Source organism: Oratosquilla oratoria, chromosome 12 (assembly GCF_046742065.1).
Source record: "Oratosquilla oratoria isolate Oo_2021 chromosome 12, ASM4674206v1, whole genome shotgun sequence".
Taxonomy (NCBI): domain Eukaryota; kingdom Metazoa; phylum Arthropoda; class Malacostraca; order Stomatopoda; family Squillidae; genus Oratosquilla; species Oratosquilla oratoria.
Genome location: NC_134788.1, coordinates 45,124,335 through 45,140,928, shown reverse-complemented (window position 1 = coordinate 45,140,928; position 16,594 = coordinate 45,124,335).

The window sequence follows — 16,594 nt, the reverse complement described above, 5'->3', positions numbered from 1 at the left end:
ATCTGGCCAGTGAAGGATTGCCCGAGTTCTTCAAGAAATGGGGTATCTCGGTGAGACTTTCATTCTTAAAACATTTTTCTCTACACGTGCTTGATAGTTTTCTCAGAATATTTCGTTCTGTGTTAATATGAACACAATTGTCAAAATTCATCGTATTTTCTATATTTTTTCTATGCGTGTTTAAGGATTTTCTCAGAATGTTTCGTTCAGTGTTAACATGAGCAAGATTGTCAAAATTCATCGTATTTTCCATATTTTTTCTATGCGTGTTTAAGGATTTTTCAGAATGTTTCGTTCAATAATAATGTGAACACAATTGTCAAAATTCATTGTATTTTCTATATTAAAAAGAAATCTCTCCAAGTGTTTAAAAGTTTTCTCAGAATGTTTCGTTCAGTGTTAATATGAACACAATTGTCAAAATTCATCGTCTTGTCTATGTTGAAAAAAATTCTCTTCGCGTGTTTATGGACTTTCTCAGAATGTTTCGCTCAGTGTTAATATAAACACAACTGTCAAAATAATAGTCTTTTCCATATTTAAAAAAAAAAATTCTCTACACGCGTTTAATAGTTTTCTTAAAATGTTTCGTCAGTGTTAAAATTCATCGTCTTTTCTATATAAAAAAAAATCTCTACATATGTTTAAGGATTTTCTCAGAACGTTTCGTTCAGTGTTGATATGATTTTGTATTTCTAAAACATCAGCCTCTACATGTGTTGAGGGATTTTCTCAATGTTTCGCTCAGTTTTAATATGAACAAAAATGTCAAAATGAATCGTCTTTTTATTCTTAAAACTTTTTCTCTACACGTGATTAAGGATTTTCTCTGAATGTTTCGCTCAGTGTTAATATGAACACAATTGTCAAAAATCATCGTCTTTTCTATATTTTTATTTTTTCTATACGTGCTTAAGGATTTTCTCAGAATGTTTCGTTCAGTGTTAATGTGAACACAATTGTCAAAATTCATCGTATTTTTATATTTAGAAAAATCCACGTGTTTAAGAGTTTTCTCGGAATGTTTCGTTCAGTGTTAGTATGACCATAATTGTCAAAATTCATCGTGTCTAATTTAGACAAAATTCTCTACGGGTGTCTAAAGATTTTCTCAGAATGTTTCGCTCAGAGTTTATATAAATATGCCAAAAATAATCGTCTTTTGTATATTTCTAAAACATTTTTCTCTACGCGTGTTTAATATTTTTCTCAGAATGTTTCGCTCAGTGTTAATATGAACACAATGATCAAAATTCATCGTATTTTCTATACATGTTTAATTAAGGATTTTCTCAGAATGTTACGTTTAGTGTTGATGTGAACACAATTGTCAAAATTCATCGTATTTCCTATAAAAAAATATATAATTTTCACAGAATGCTTCGTTCTGTGTTAATACACAGTAAACACAATTGTCAAAATCCATCGTCTTGTCTGTATTAAAAAAAATTCTCTACATGTGTTTAAGGATTTTCTCAGAATGTTTCGCTCAGTGTTAATGTCATAAAAATATAAATGTATTTAAAAAAAGATTCTCTACATGTGTTTAAGGATTTTCTCAGAATGTTTCGCTCAGTGTTAATGTCATAAAAATATAAATGTATTTTTGACAAAAATGTAAAAAATAATCGTCTTTTCTATATTTCTAAAACATTTTTCTCTACACGTGTTTAATAGTTTCATCAGAATGTTTCCTTCAGTGTTAATGTGAACTCAAATATCAAAATTCATCGTCTTTTCTATATTAAAAAAATCTCTACATGTTAGTTTCAGAATGTTTCGTTCATTGTTGATATATGTAAAAATTCATCGTCTATACTGTATTTCTAAACATTTGTCTGTACATGAGTTGAGAGATTTTCTCAGAATGTTTTTTCTCATTTTTATTATGAACAAAAATGTCGAATTGAATCGTCTTTTTTTTTCTCTACACGTGCTTAAAGATTTTCTCAGAATGTTTTACTCTGTCAATATGAACACAATTGTCAAAATTCATCGTCTTTAAAAAAAATTGTACAAGTTCTAAAGGATTTTGTCAGAATGTTTCGCTCAGTGTTAATATGCAATTGTCAAAATTCATCGTATTTTCTGTATTTAAAAAAAAAAATCTCTACACGTCTTTAAGAGTTTTCTTAAAATGTTTCGTTCAGTGTTAATATGAACACAATTGTCAAAATTAATTTCTATATTTTCAAAACGTTTCTCTCAGAATGTTTAGCTCAGTTTTAATATGAAGACAATTGTCAAAATTCATCGTCTTTTCTATATTCTTAAAACCCGTGTTTAAGGGCTTTCTCAGATTGTTTCGTTCCATGTTACGTAAGGCATTTCGCTCCCTGATACCATGACATCTTGATTTCCCTTTCACATCTTCCTCCTTCACACCAGGCAAAACTACCGTCGGTTTCCGTCTTCACACTAGGCAAAAGTACCGTTGATTTCCATCTTCACAATAGGCAAAAGTACCGTCGATTTCCATCTTCACACTAGGCAAAAATACCGTCGATTTTCATCCTCACTCTAGGCAAAACTGCCGTCGATTGCTTCCTTTACACAAGGCAAAGCTGCCGTCGATTTCCATGCTCACACCAGGCAAAACTACCGTCGATTTCCATCTTCACACTAGGGAAAAATACCGTCGATTTTCATCTTCACACCAGGCAAAACTGCCGTCGATTTCCATCTTCACACTATGCAAAAATACCGTCGATTTCCATCTTCACACTAGACAAAACTGCCGTCGATTTCCATCTTCACACTAGGCAAAAATACTGTCGATTTCCTCCTTCACACCAGGTGATTTCCATGCTCACACTAGGCAATTGTGTTTATATTAACACTGAGCGAAACATTCTGAGAAAATCTTTAGACACGTGTGGAGATTTTTTTTGTTTTTTTTTTGTTTTAGTATAGACAAGACGATGAATTTTGACAAATGTCATACTAACACTGAACGAAACATTCTGAAAACTCTTAAACACGTGGAGAGATTTTTTAAATATAGAAAATACGATTAATTTTGACAATTCTGTTCACATTAAAACTGAACGAAACATTCTGAGAAAATCCTTAAACAAGTGTAGAGAAAAAGTTTTAAAAATAAAGAAAATACGATTCATTTTGTCATTTTTGTTCATATTAAAACTGAGCGAAACATTCTGAGAAATTTCCTCAACACATGTAGAGACAGAAGACGATGAATTTTGACAAATGTGTTCATATCAACACTGAACGAAACATTCCGAGAAAATCTTTAAACACATCTAGAGATTCTTTAATATAGAAAAGACGGTGAATTTTGATATTTGAGTTCATATTAACACTGACGAAACATTTTTAGAAAACTATTAAACACGTGTAGAGAAAAATGTTTTGAAAATATAGAAAAGACAATTATTTTTGACAATTGAGTTTATATTTACACTGAGCGAAACATTCTGAGAAAATCCTTAAAAACGTGTAGAGATTTTTCTTTACAGACAAGACGATGAATTTTGACAATTGTATTCATATTAACCCTGATTTTTATATTAACACTGAGCGAAACATTCTGAGAAAATCCTTAAACACGTGTAGAGATTTTTTTTAATATAGACAAGACGATGAATTTTGACAATTGTGTTCATATTAACACCGAACGAAACATTCTGAGAAAACTCTTAAACACGTGGAGATATTTTCTTAAATATAGAAAATACGATGAATTTTGACAATTGTGTTTACATTGACCGACATATTCTGAGAAAATCCTTAAACACGCATAGAAAAATATAGAATATACAATGAATTTTGACAATTATGTTCATATTAATATTGAGCGAAACATTCAGAGAAAATCCTTAAGCACGTGTAGAGGAAAGTTTTAAAAATAAAGAAAAGACGATTCATTTTGACATTTTTGTTCATATCAAAACTGGGCGAAACATTTTGAGTAAATCCCTCAACACATGCAGAGATATGTTTTACAAATACAGAAAAGACGATGAATTTTGACAATTGTGTTCATATTAACACTGAACGAAACATTCTGAGAAAATCCTTAAAAACATGAAGATTAATTAATATAGAAAAGACGATGAATTTTGATAATTGAGTTCATATAATCACTGAGCGAAACATTCTGAGAAAATCCTTCAGCACGTGTAGAGAAAGTTTTAAAAATAAAGAATAGACGATCCATTTTCACATTTTGTTCGTATTGAAACTGAGCGAAACATTTTGAGAAAATCCCTCAACACATGTAGAGACATATGTTTTAGAAATACAGAAAAGACGATGAATTTTGACAATTGTGTTCATATTACCACTGAACGAAACATTCTGAGAAAATCCTTAAACACAGTTTTTTTTACATAGAAAAGACGATGAATTTTGATATTAACACTGAACGAAACAATCTGAGAAAACTATTAAGCGCGTGTAGAGAATTGTTTTTATATATAGAAGAGACGATTATTTTTTACAATTGTGTTTATATTAACACTGAGCGAAACATTCTGAGAAAATTCTTAAACTACCGTCGATTTCTGTCTTCACACTAGGGAATACGCCGTCAATATCCTCCTTCACACCAGGCAAAAATGCCGTCGATTTCCATGCTCACACTAGGCAATTGTGTTTATATTAACACTGAGCGAAACATTCTGAGAAAATCCTTAAACACGTGTTGAATTTGTTTCAATATAGATAAGACGATGAATTTTGACAATTGTGGTCATATTAACACTGAACGAAACATTCTGAGAAAACTCTTAAACACGTGGAGAGATTTTTTTGATATAGAAAATACGAAGAATGTTGACAATTGTGTTCACATTAACATTGAACGAAACATTCTGATTAAATCCCTAAATACGTATAAAAAATATATAAAGATACGATGAATTTTGACAATTGTGTTCAGATTAACACTGAGCGAAACATTCTGAGAAAATCCTTAAGCACGTGTAGAGAAAAAGCTTTAAAAATAAAGAAAAGACGATTCATTTTGACATTTTTGTTCATATTACAACTGAGCGAAACATACTGAGAAAATCCCTCAACACATGTAGAGACAATTTTTTTTAGAAATACAGAAAAGACGATGAATTTTGACATTTGTTGGTGGACGAAGAGTGCGTCAGGTGAGGCCGCTGCCGCAGACCCAGTCTACCAGATGCTACTAGCGAAGGTGGTCATCGTTGGCGACTGGCACCCTGATAAATCACGAGAGGAGTGCGAGGCCTACGGCCCGTCCTTACCGGCTGAAACACGCATCGTAACCTTCCCCCTCCCCCGAATACCCGTTGCAATGTACATTAGCAGACATGTTCCAGCACCAGGCCCACATGTACATGGCGTACGCTGACAGGCTGGCTGGAGCTGGCCCACTTTCCCAATAGCACCTCATCCCACCTGATCAAGACGTAATTGCGGAGGTACTTTACCCGCTGAGGAGCCCCACAGGAAACACATTTCTTTTGAGTTAAAGTCACCCATAATAACTATGTTTCCCCCTCTTTCAGTCAGTCAGTGCATTCTTTGCGTCCTCCAACATTTTTGGATGATCTGTCTCTGTCCAAAACTGTGTTTGGGGGTGGGTACGTACATATATAACTACAAATTGTCTACTTTTCGCGTCACTGTTTACAACTTTTAGCATAATCAATTCCACATTATTTATTCCTTCTGTTGTCTTAGTCACATTTAAGCCTGTCTTTGTCAAAATCATTACTCATCCCCCCTGTTCTACCTTCTATTTTTCATCCAATGGTTGTATAGACTTTGTCCTATAGTGTTAGATGGTAGAGGACTTTTTAATTTCGTTTCCACAATTCCCATTTAATTCGTTTTCTCCTGAAATCATGCCGTCTATGTTGGTATAGGTTATTTTTCACTTTTTGTTCTTTTTTGCCTATTACGTTTCCTATATATATATATATATATATATATATATATATATATATATATATATATATATATAAATTTTCAGCCTCAGGTCCAGCACTCGGAAAAAATCATTATTTTCAGTCTCCGTTATCTCTTTTTTTCTTCTTCTTCCAAGTGCATTTTTTTCGCTTATTTCATCCATACTTTTATGATTTTCACTAATTGCCAGCTTTGCTGTTTTTGATAGTGCTATCATTTGAGACCTTGGTTTGATTTTAGTAACCGATATTGTTTTTCTTTAGAGTATTGTCCCATCCTATGTACTTCTTCAACTTCCTTGTCCATATCCTGTCCCTCCTCTTGTATCTTTCAGAATTGTTTCTGTATTTTCTTTCTCATCTTTTTCTCTTTGGTATCTTTTTGTATGTTTTTCTTTAATACCATAAACTACAATGCACTTTTTTATCCATTGTCTGACACAATTTTCTTTTTCCTTGTTTCTTTGGCATTTTCTTCCACTTGTACTATTTCCTTAAAGGTTAACTTTTGATTTTCGTTTTCCACCCCCACCCCCCCGAGATCAGTTTCCTTGGTCGTTTCTCCAGCTTTCTCAGTCACCGCCTATATTTGCTCGCTTCATTTTTTTTAAGGCCTCGTTTGTGTTTTTCTCAGTTTCTTATTCTTTCATTCTCATTTCTGACCATGTTTAATTCTTTTTTTCAGACCATCAATCTCCTTGTTTGTGTCGTCGTTAGCTCTAATTTCAAGTTAAATTATTTCTTTGCACATTGCCCTATAAAAGACTCAAAGGTGTTATATGCACAAAAATCAGTTAACAACTGCAGTTTATACAGAGGGAACAAACGCATTAGAAGTCATGGGGGGATATTAGTACATTTTACAAATGATATATCCATGAAATTCTCTCTCAGTAGGTACTTGAGAACAAGTACTATCAAAAATACTCTTAGACACCACGAACAAATACTTCTTGACACAAAAAATAACAAAACCCGTCCAACAAACATCTTAGATTTATTTTTCAACAGCAATGAGCAAGTCATCATATGCAATATGATATCACTATTGATAAAACCTCACTAAACTGTTGGTGCTGTATCTCCAGGTATCCAATAAACACGGCTGAATAGATTATCGTAATTATATTTACAGTAATACAAATTACAAATAACAATGGTATATTCCCGACAACTTTGCAAAATGCTAAGGTAAACAGAACTGTATCCGTCACGCCACTCTCTAATATTCTCGACATTTTTGTTTTTGGTAATTACAACAATATTCATGCACTTTACGGAACACTCAAGACTTTTAATTATGAAGAAGCAAAAATGCAATTACACAATGGGCCGATTCCAGTTAACTTAAATAACTTCACAACTGCTATAACAATGGATTAATGCTTAATACCTAAACGTACCATCATACATAAAAGTTTAATTACTCGGGTCACATGGGAGAGCCTTCTCACTAGCGTGGATCATTACGCAATACGCGAGATCAACCTTTTGTAAGGAAGTGTGAGTCACTACGTGATATTTGAAATGAGTCCTTCGCGAGAAAGCTGAAAGGGTGTCTTTCCTGTATGGGTCACCAAATGACGTCTGATATTATCATTATTGTTATTCTTATTATCATTTTCATTATACGAGAAAGTTGCATTACACAGGTAACACTTGAAGGGCTTCTCTCAAGTGTGGGTCAACACGTGTCGTTTCAGATTACTCTTTAGTGAGAAAACTGCATCACACAGGTCACATTTGAAAGGCATCTCTCCAGTGTGGGTCACCACGTGCCCTTTGAGTGAGAGTACCATTTTGTGAGAATGTTGCACCACACAGGTCACACTTGAAAGGCTTCTCTCCAGTGTAAGGTCACCATGTGTTGCTTGAGATTACTCTTTCCCGAGATATCTGCATCTCACAGGTCACACTTGAAAGGCTTCTACAGTGTGGTTCATCATGTGATATTTGAGATTACTCTTTCTTGAAAAAGCTGCATCGCACAGATCACACTTGAAAGGCTTCTCTCCAGTGTGGGTCGTCAGGTGATATTTGAGATTACTCATTCTTAAGAAAGCTGAATCACACAGCTCACATTTGAAAGGCTTCTCTGTAGTGTGGGTCACCACGTGTTGTTTGAGATTACTCTTTCGTGAGAAAGCTGCATCACACAGGTCACATTGGAAAGGCTTCTCTCCGGTGTGGGTCATCACGTGTTGATTGAGAGCACACTTTAGTGGGAAAGCTGCATCGCACAAGTCACACTTGAAAGGCTTCTCTTCAGTGTGGGTCATCACGTGATATTTGAGAGCACTCTTTGTTGAGAGAGCTGCATCGCACATGTCACACTTGAAAGGCTTCTCTCCAGTGTGGGTCACTATATGTCGTTTGAGAGAACTCTTTTGTGAGAAAGTTGCATCACACAGGTCACATTTGAAAGGCTTTTCTGTAGTGTGGGATACGATGTGTCGTCTGAGAGAACCCCTTTGTGAGAAATCTGCATCACATAGATCACATTGGAAAGGCTTCTCTCCAGTGTGGGTCACCACGTGTCGTTTGAGATCACACTTTTGCGAGAAAGCTTTATCACACAGGTCACACTTGAAAGGCTTCTCTCCAGTGTGAGTCCTCGCATGTCGCTCGAGAGCATTCTTTCCTGAGAAAGCTACATCACACTGGTCACTTTCGAAAGGCTTCTCTCCAGTGTGGGTCATTGCGTGATTCTCTTTATTATATGATCAATATATGGAGTCTTCGGAAACCTTGTCCAATAAAATGTTGATATCTACCCCTCGAACTGAAAAAAAAATATTAAAACAAGTTCGGCATCTAACTTTTTGAGAGTATTAATAGCAGTAACACGAGCGTATACAAATACAGTGTGGCATTAGCCAAAATGCAGTAAGTGAAGGGAACAAATAGCTCGTATTAAAGGAGCTTAATGGAAGAAGAAAGAAGTGGAAGCTTAAGCATATATATAAAATGATGTGGTTGTGCAGAACATAAAACAAAAAGGACTGCAACAGTTAGAATTAATCAGGAAATAAGAAGAAAAGTGAGTGGCTAGATAAATACTGAAAAGAAATAGAGGATATGAGAACAAGATATCCTTGTATAATGTAGGATACAATAGCATAGTTGGAAATAAGAAATATTTGTGAAAGTATCTGCAAAGAATCACTACACACCCACACCAATCAAGGATGTCATAAGTCACCATTTCAGAGATGCATGGAAATCTGATATCTCTACAGCAAATCACTTGTTTTCCAATTCAGGGTTGGCGAGAAAGCAAGTGACATTCCACAGAAATACCACCTTAAGCCTATAAGAATATATATAGCACATTGATTTTTGTCATTCTTGTGTGACAATCACCTCTACCTTCCATCAAATACTAAAACAAGGTGCATGGTTGGAGTAGCTCATTGAGTTATAGTTATTCAGTGACAACAGCCACTTCAAATGAGTTTTAAGTCATTTGCTTGAATCTTTGTGCTTCGTAGCAATCGTATTCGTAAATCATCATAAATATTAAGTTTCCAGGTTATGGTGAATGACGCTATTTCTATAAAATTCCAATACAAAGTCTATTACTTGCTAATATTTCAAGAGTAAGATGAAAATGAAGACACACATTCAAGTATCAACCGAAGTGCAGCAAATTAAGCAAACAGTTCTTACCAGTGAAGGTTAAAAGAAGAAATGGATGATTGAACAAACATTAAAGTGATAGAGCACAGAAGCTGAAAAAAAAAAAACAGAAACTGGTAAAATAAAAGTTGATAGAGAAATAAGAAGCCACAGGAAAGAAGAAAAAATTAATAGATAAATATATAATAATAATAACAATGATAACAACAACAATAATAATAGTAATAATAATAATGATAATGATAACAACAACAATAATAATAGTAATAATAATGTTAATAACAATAATGATAATAATAATAATAATAATAAGGAAGAGAGACTGAAGGAAGTGGATAGCTTTAGATACTTGGGTGTGAATGTGGCAGGAAAGGGAGGAATAGAGGTGGAGGTAGATTGTACATTGAGAGAAGTAAGTAAATGCCTTGCGGGATTAAAAAGTGTAGTGAGAAATAGACATTTGGGAATGGATGCTAGGAGGAGATTGTAAGGAGTGATAGTATTGACAGCACTGTATGGGGCAGGAACAAGGAAAATAAGAGAGGAGGAGTTTAAATGTGTTTGAGATGAGGTGCCTGAGAAGTATGATAGGGGTTACTAGGTTGGCTAGACTGAGAAACGAGGTGAGGAGGAAAACGAGGGTGGAAAGGAAGTTGGAAGATAGGCTTGAAGAAAGAGTATTGGGATGGTTTGGACACATGGAAAGAATGAGTGAAGAATGATTAGTAAAAGAGGTGTGGTGTGGAAGGCAGAGGTGGAAGGATTAAACATGAGGGGGGCGGCCAGGGATGAGATGGATGGATGGGGTAAAAGGGGCATTGGGAAAGAGGGGAATGTCTGCTGAGGAAGGACAGGAGAAGACAGAAGATACTTCCAATTTGCTGTCATATTTCCCCCCTTGTACACCTCATCACCTTACTTTTACCCACATTTCTCTTCATCTTCCTTCTTCGCACACATTCTCAAACTCTATCACTAACTTCCTTAATCCCTTCTCTGATCCTGCCACAATCGCCTTCGTCAGCAAACAACAACTGCCTTATCTCCCAATTTTCTCTACTGATTTCACTAAGATTTATAACTCAGCAGGACATATGACCATGCCCTCTTTTCTCATGGTTGCAAATCCTATCAATAAATTTCCTGGGAAAACAGATTCTTCTACAGGTCTTGGTATACTACATTATAAATTAGTAATTAAAGATATTTCAGCATAAACTGCCTGAACAAGGTTGTAATAAATATCCTTCAATGGATGGTATCATCCACCTAATGATAACCCAAAAATGAAGTACAAATGTAACGCCAAATACCTACTGACCCTTGGGGAAAAAAAAAAAAAAAAAAAAAAAAAAAATCATGCCAATAAATTATCACTAGTATTTGATATCCTCATCTTCCTAAATATTACAAATGATGTTAGGGCAGCAATTACTAATAACAAAATGAGGACACTGAAAATAATTATATAATTGGTTGAAGAATTGTTTAAGGAAGATCTCAATGTTGATTTTTTCCTAATTTTCAAAGGTGGAGAGTTTTTGGGCAACATAATGCTTATGTTTGTGAGGTAAGATACCTCAGTCAAATGTATAGTAATAAGGGTGTTAGCAATAGTGGGAAGTGTCCATGCATGTATTTCACAGTCATCAAAAACTGAGATAGTACCCTCAACCTAGTCCAGTTTAGGACTTAAATTTGGACAAATGATTAAAACTCTTGTCTTGTTTGGGAAAAATAGATAATGGAAACCTCCCATATTACTATGAGAAACCTGGTTTACCACAGTCTTTTTGTAATTACAATTATTTGTCACAACACATTTCTAACAAGTGAAGCTTCACAAGAATTTTTCAATGCTTCACAGAACACAAAAAGGGAAGAGTGACAGGCAAAGATTCCTATTAGTGATCTTACAACTTTTAAGTTCATCATTATTGTACTCTCCTTTATGTTGTCTAGAGAAAGGATGTAATTAAGTTGATATACAAATGGTATGTCCACTTCAGAAAGTGAACTTTTTACCTTCGGCTTGTACAAGTTAAATCTAAAGTCAGAAGAGAAAGGAACTTCTATTATCACTGAAGAAACATTTGAGTATGCAGTTAGTAATGGGTAACAGAATGCTACATTTACTTGATCAAAGGTTTGAAATTACAATCCTTCTTAGCTGAGTTAATTATCCTAATAATTTGAGGTATTGTGAGAAGAGAGGATGTGACTTGACCAGAATAGGCTAGAACTAAATCTTGTACAAAGGATTCCATCTGATACTGCATCTGTTATTTTCAAGTGCATTGGATCAAGTAGTGAGAAAAGAAGTGAGGAGTTCTTGTTCAGATTATTTTATACTGAATTTCTCTAAATTATCTGTAATCTCAGAGATCAAATCACCAATGTTTTTTACACATGTTTGTACATTATCAATTTTTACTACTTTCTCATTAAATTTATTCATAGAAGAAACCTTTAAATCAGCAAAGAAGGCAAAACTGGATATTTCTAACCCAGCAAGAGCTCCTAAAACTACAACATTCACATTTCTCTTTTGTCTACCACTTTTTTTTTTTAATCTGAATCTATGAGATAAATTTGATTTTCTATCTCACTTATTTTATTTCCGAGTATACTTTGAAAAAAAGTTATTGGAGAGGTTCTCCTTGATTAAATTTAAATTCACTCTCATGGAGTCAGCATTATCTTTTATTATTTATATGTTTTTATAATCTAAAACTATACTAAGGATACAGTCCACTATTATCAGGTTTCCTTGATGCAGTACCAAGGCTTCAGGTCAAACACGATTCCAGTCCAAGGCATTCACCATACAAATTAATAAAATTAATCAGATTTTAATTTATAAAAATGATCAAAATTAATAATTCTCATATAATGCTATATACATACTCCTGATACTCGCCAGAACTAACAATTTCCCCAACAGGACTTATACAGTGTGCTTTTTTCTCTCCCCCGCCCAAAAAAAAAATTGTTTTACAATAACTAATAACACAATTATCATCATTATTAACCCATTCAACTCCGATGACAAGATGTCTTGTCATTTGGTCAAATAAAACAAAAAATCATAAAACACCAAAATGTTTGATCAAACACCAGAAAAATATGACGTCAATCCTCGCTTCGCTCGCAGCGAAGCGAGGACTGACGTCATATTTTTCTGGTGTTTGATCAAACATTTTGGTGTTTTATGATTTTTTGTTTTATTTGACCAAATGACAAGACATCTTGTCATCGGAGTTGAATGGGTTAAATTCTACCCTAGTCCTTTTTAAATCATCTACATGTCTAAAGAACTCCTCCCTAGTTTCTAAGTGTAAATCTAGTATTCATTTTCACATACTCATCAGAACTAAGAGTTTCCCCAATAGGACTTATGCAGTGTTTTTTCTCCCCCCCCCCCAAAAAAAAAAAAAAAAAAAAAAAAAAATTATCATCATTAAATTCTACCCAAGTCCTTTCTAAATCATCTACATGTCTAATTGACTCCTCCTTAATTTCTAAGTGTAAAATATTGTATTCATTTCCACATATAAGTTATTCTGTATGGACCTTAGTACCTTGGTGAAAATCTATAATGGATTGTATGTAATTTGACCATGACCAAATTTCCTATTTGCATTTCTATTTCATGTGCTATTATGTGTTGTTGCTTATTCATCTCTTCTGTAAACTCTTCCATGTGCTCTCTAACTCTTTGATGTATAACTTGAAATGTATCATATTTGAGATGTAATCATTTATATTATACACTGGCTTTTGTTCTGCAATCAAGATTTCATATGGGAGAATTTTGTCTTCCCCAAAAATAATAAAATGGGGTGTCTCTCCTGTAGCTGTATTAATTTGGGTCTCTAGGGTACATTTCATACAAGGAATCCAACTATCCCAAGTTATACCATGTGGGCTTATCAAACATCTAAGGCATGCAATAATTTTCTTATTTAATGGCTCTACAACTCCATTGCTCTGAGGATGATTTACTAGAATGTTTACTTTATCTTAAATAACCTACATAATTCTTCCAAACTTTTGTTATTCAATTCAGTAGCAGTGTCTGAAACTAAGATCTTAGGAGTAGTGAAATTACAGATTATCTGATCATAGATTACTAAAGCAATTGTTTTAGCTCTCCTATCTAGCATGTGTTGTAAAATACAAAATCTTGAAAGATAATAAACAGCAACAAATACATATTTATATCCATTTTCAGACATAGATAACTCCAGTGTATTTACATGAACTCTTCCCCAAGGTTTCTATGAGATGGGATATGATAGCATAGGAGAAGGTTTAGGTGTGTTTCCTTTTATCTCAGCATATTTCAAGTTTTCTATATAATTACATCTTTCTTCATACCTTGCCAAAAGTATTTAAGTTGTGCTTGTCCATAAGCTTTATCCTTTTACGGCTGTGAACTACAGTCACTATCATGAAGTTATTTCAATACCTCTGGTACAAGAGATTGTGGATCTACCAACAGATTCACTGGGCCCCTAGAAACATCCTTCCTACTCAAACTATTTTTATATACAAAAACCCTTTGTACCAATGATATTCCTCTATTCTTTTACCCTATTGGTAGTTTTGGAGGAATACCTCTTGGGCTCATCAAATTCTGGGCTACTTTTTCCCAAGTCTTATCTTGTCTTTGTTCCCTTATTATCATTTCCTCATCTAATGTTACTAGTTCATCTATACTGCAGATGAAATTGATCAACCCTGATGCTGATTGGCTGATATTTCTAGATAGTACATCTGCTGCAACATTCTTTCTACCCAGAATATATTCAAACTTAATCTCATAACACTGAAGTGTAGTAAACCATCTGGCTAATCTGCCCATAAGATTTCTTAGTAGCTGTATGATCAGGCCACACTCTGATTGGATACCCCAGTATATCCTTAAAACTTTCTAATGAACATATCACTGCTGAGGTTTCTCTTTCTGTTATGGAGTAGTTTTTCTCTTCACTATTACAAAGTTTTGATGTGTAAGCTATCGGTTTCAATGTTCCGTTTCTCTCTTGCAACAGTATACCTCCTAACCCTGTGTCAGATGGATCAGTACAAAGAATTAACTCCTCAACATAATCAGGAAATATGAGAACTGGAGAACTAGTAAGTTTATCTTTCAACTTGTCAAAAGCTTGTTGTTGCACAGATCCTCAAATGAACTTTGAATCTTTCCTCAATAAAGAACTTAATGGATTAGCTATGCCAGCCTATTCTTTGATACACTCACTACCCTATCAATCTAAAAAAAATCTAACTTCTCCTACACTATACAAAACTGGATAGCTCTTTACTGCTTCTACCTTTGGATTTAGTGTACTAAGTCCAAGTCTATCTTAAGTCCCAAATAAATGACACTGTCCTGCAAAAACTTACATTTTTCAAGTTTATCAATCCTGCTTCAACTGATGTTGGGAATACCAAATCTGATTTCCTAAAGTGCTCAGCCACTGTTTGGGAAACTACTAAAATATCTACAAATATACTGGCAGTGTTTCCTAACAATCCATCTAGTTTTGTATTCATTAATCTCATATAAGCTAATGGATTACTACATAGCCCAAAAGGCATTCTTTTGAATGCATAGTGTCCCACTGCTGACAAAATGGCTGTATAATCTTCATGCAACTTGATCTGCCAAAACGCAGATTTGATATCTGTAGTGCTAAAATACTTATTCTTGGTTCCTAAACAGCCATTACCAGTAACAGTAATCTGTCAGGTATAGTCTGCTTATTCAATTCCCTATAATCAATGGCTGGATGCATGGAACCATCTGATTTTGGCAACAGAGTCAAAGGGAAATTCCATTCACTTTGAATAGGCTCAATTATATCCTGCGATAACATTTCAGTGATCAATTTACCTACAATGGCTTGGAATATCATAATCTGTAGGCAGGTATATAAATAGGTTGGGTCCCTGGTTTTAATTTGATCTGATGTTTTAAAACAGATGCTTTGCCCAAGATGTCCCCCAGCAAAGCAATTGCTTTATTACACTTCAAGAGCAATGCAACCAAGCTTTCATCCAACTCAGGGCAACTAGTAGGTTATAGTTGATTCTTGTATTTCTCTCCCAAATCTGTTTCTTCCTGAATTAAACAGATTGATAAAATTGGTGATTCCACCTCCTCAGTACTCTTTAAAATCTTAATAGGTCTTGTACAAAGTTGAAAACATCCTTTTTGTGTACCTTTTCTTAAGACTATGTGTGTTTTATATATCCCTGAGTCTAATTTCAAACCTTTTATCATAATTGATGCTGGGATGGTTAAATTCCAGAGTCTACAGTGACTTCTTTCTATTGCACTTCTACTCTGTTAATTGCCCTGGAGTGTAATAACATCAACTTTATTATGCCACCTTCCACAATTAGCAAAGATTTATTCTAAATTGATGAAATCCGAGTAATTTCTTGGATTTCTTGAACACCTGAGCTGGGTTCACTATATGAGACTTTTTCTTCCAATTGTTTTCTTTGTTCTTGAATAGACTGCTCTGCCCCCTACCATCTAATCTAACATTATTATATTCCTTATTTATTTCAATAAATTCTCTTATCACAGATACTGGCTCTAAATCTAGTTGATTTAAAAATGGGATTAACTGTGATTTCACTAAGATCCCTAACACAGCAAGACATGATCATCCCCTCTTTTCTCATAGTTGCAAATCCTATCAATGAATCTCCTGGGAAAACAGATTCTTATACAACTATTACTGAAATGTTTAAGTGCCCATTTCTATATAAAATGACCTCTAATTCAACCTTACCTAATGTTTTTAACTGACTTCCTGTTACCCTTGCAATGACTAATGGATTGGTTCCAAGATTTTCACTTCTGGTTTCAAATTTAAAAATTTGCTAGTTATAAGTAACATTGACTATACATCCTGTATCAATAAATATTTGAATAGGTTTATTGAACACTCTACCCACAATGAGGGGTCCTACAGAAGTCCTTCCCATTGTTATAGTTAATTTGCAGTTGTCTTTGATGTTGGTTTTTA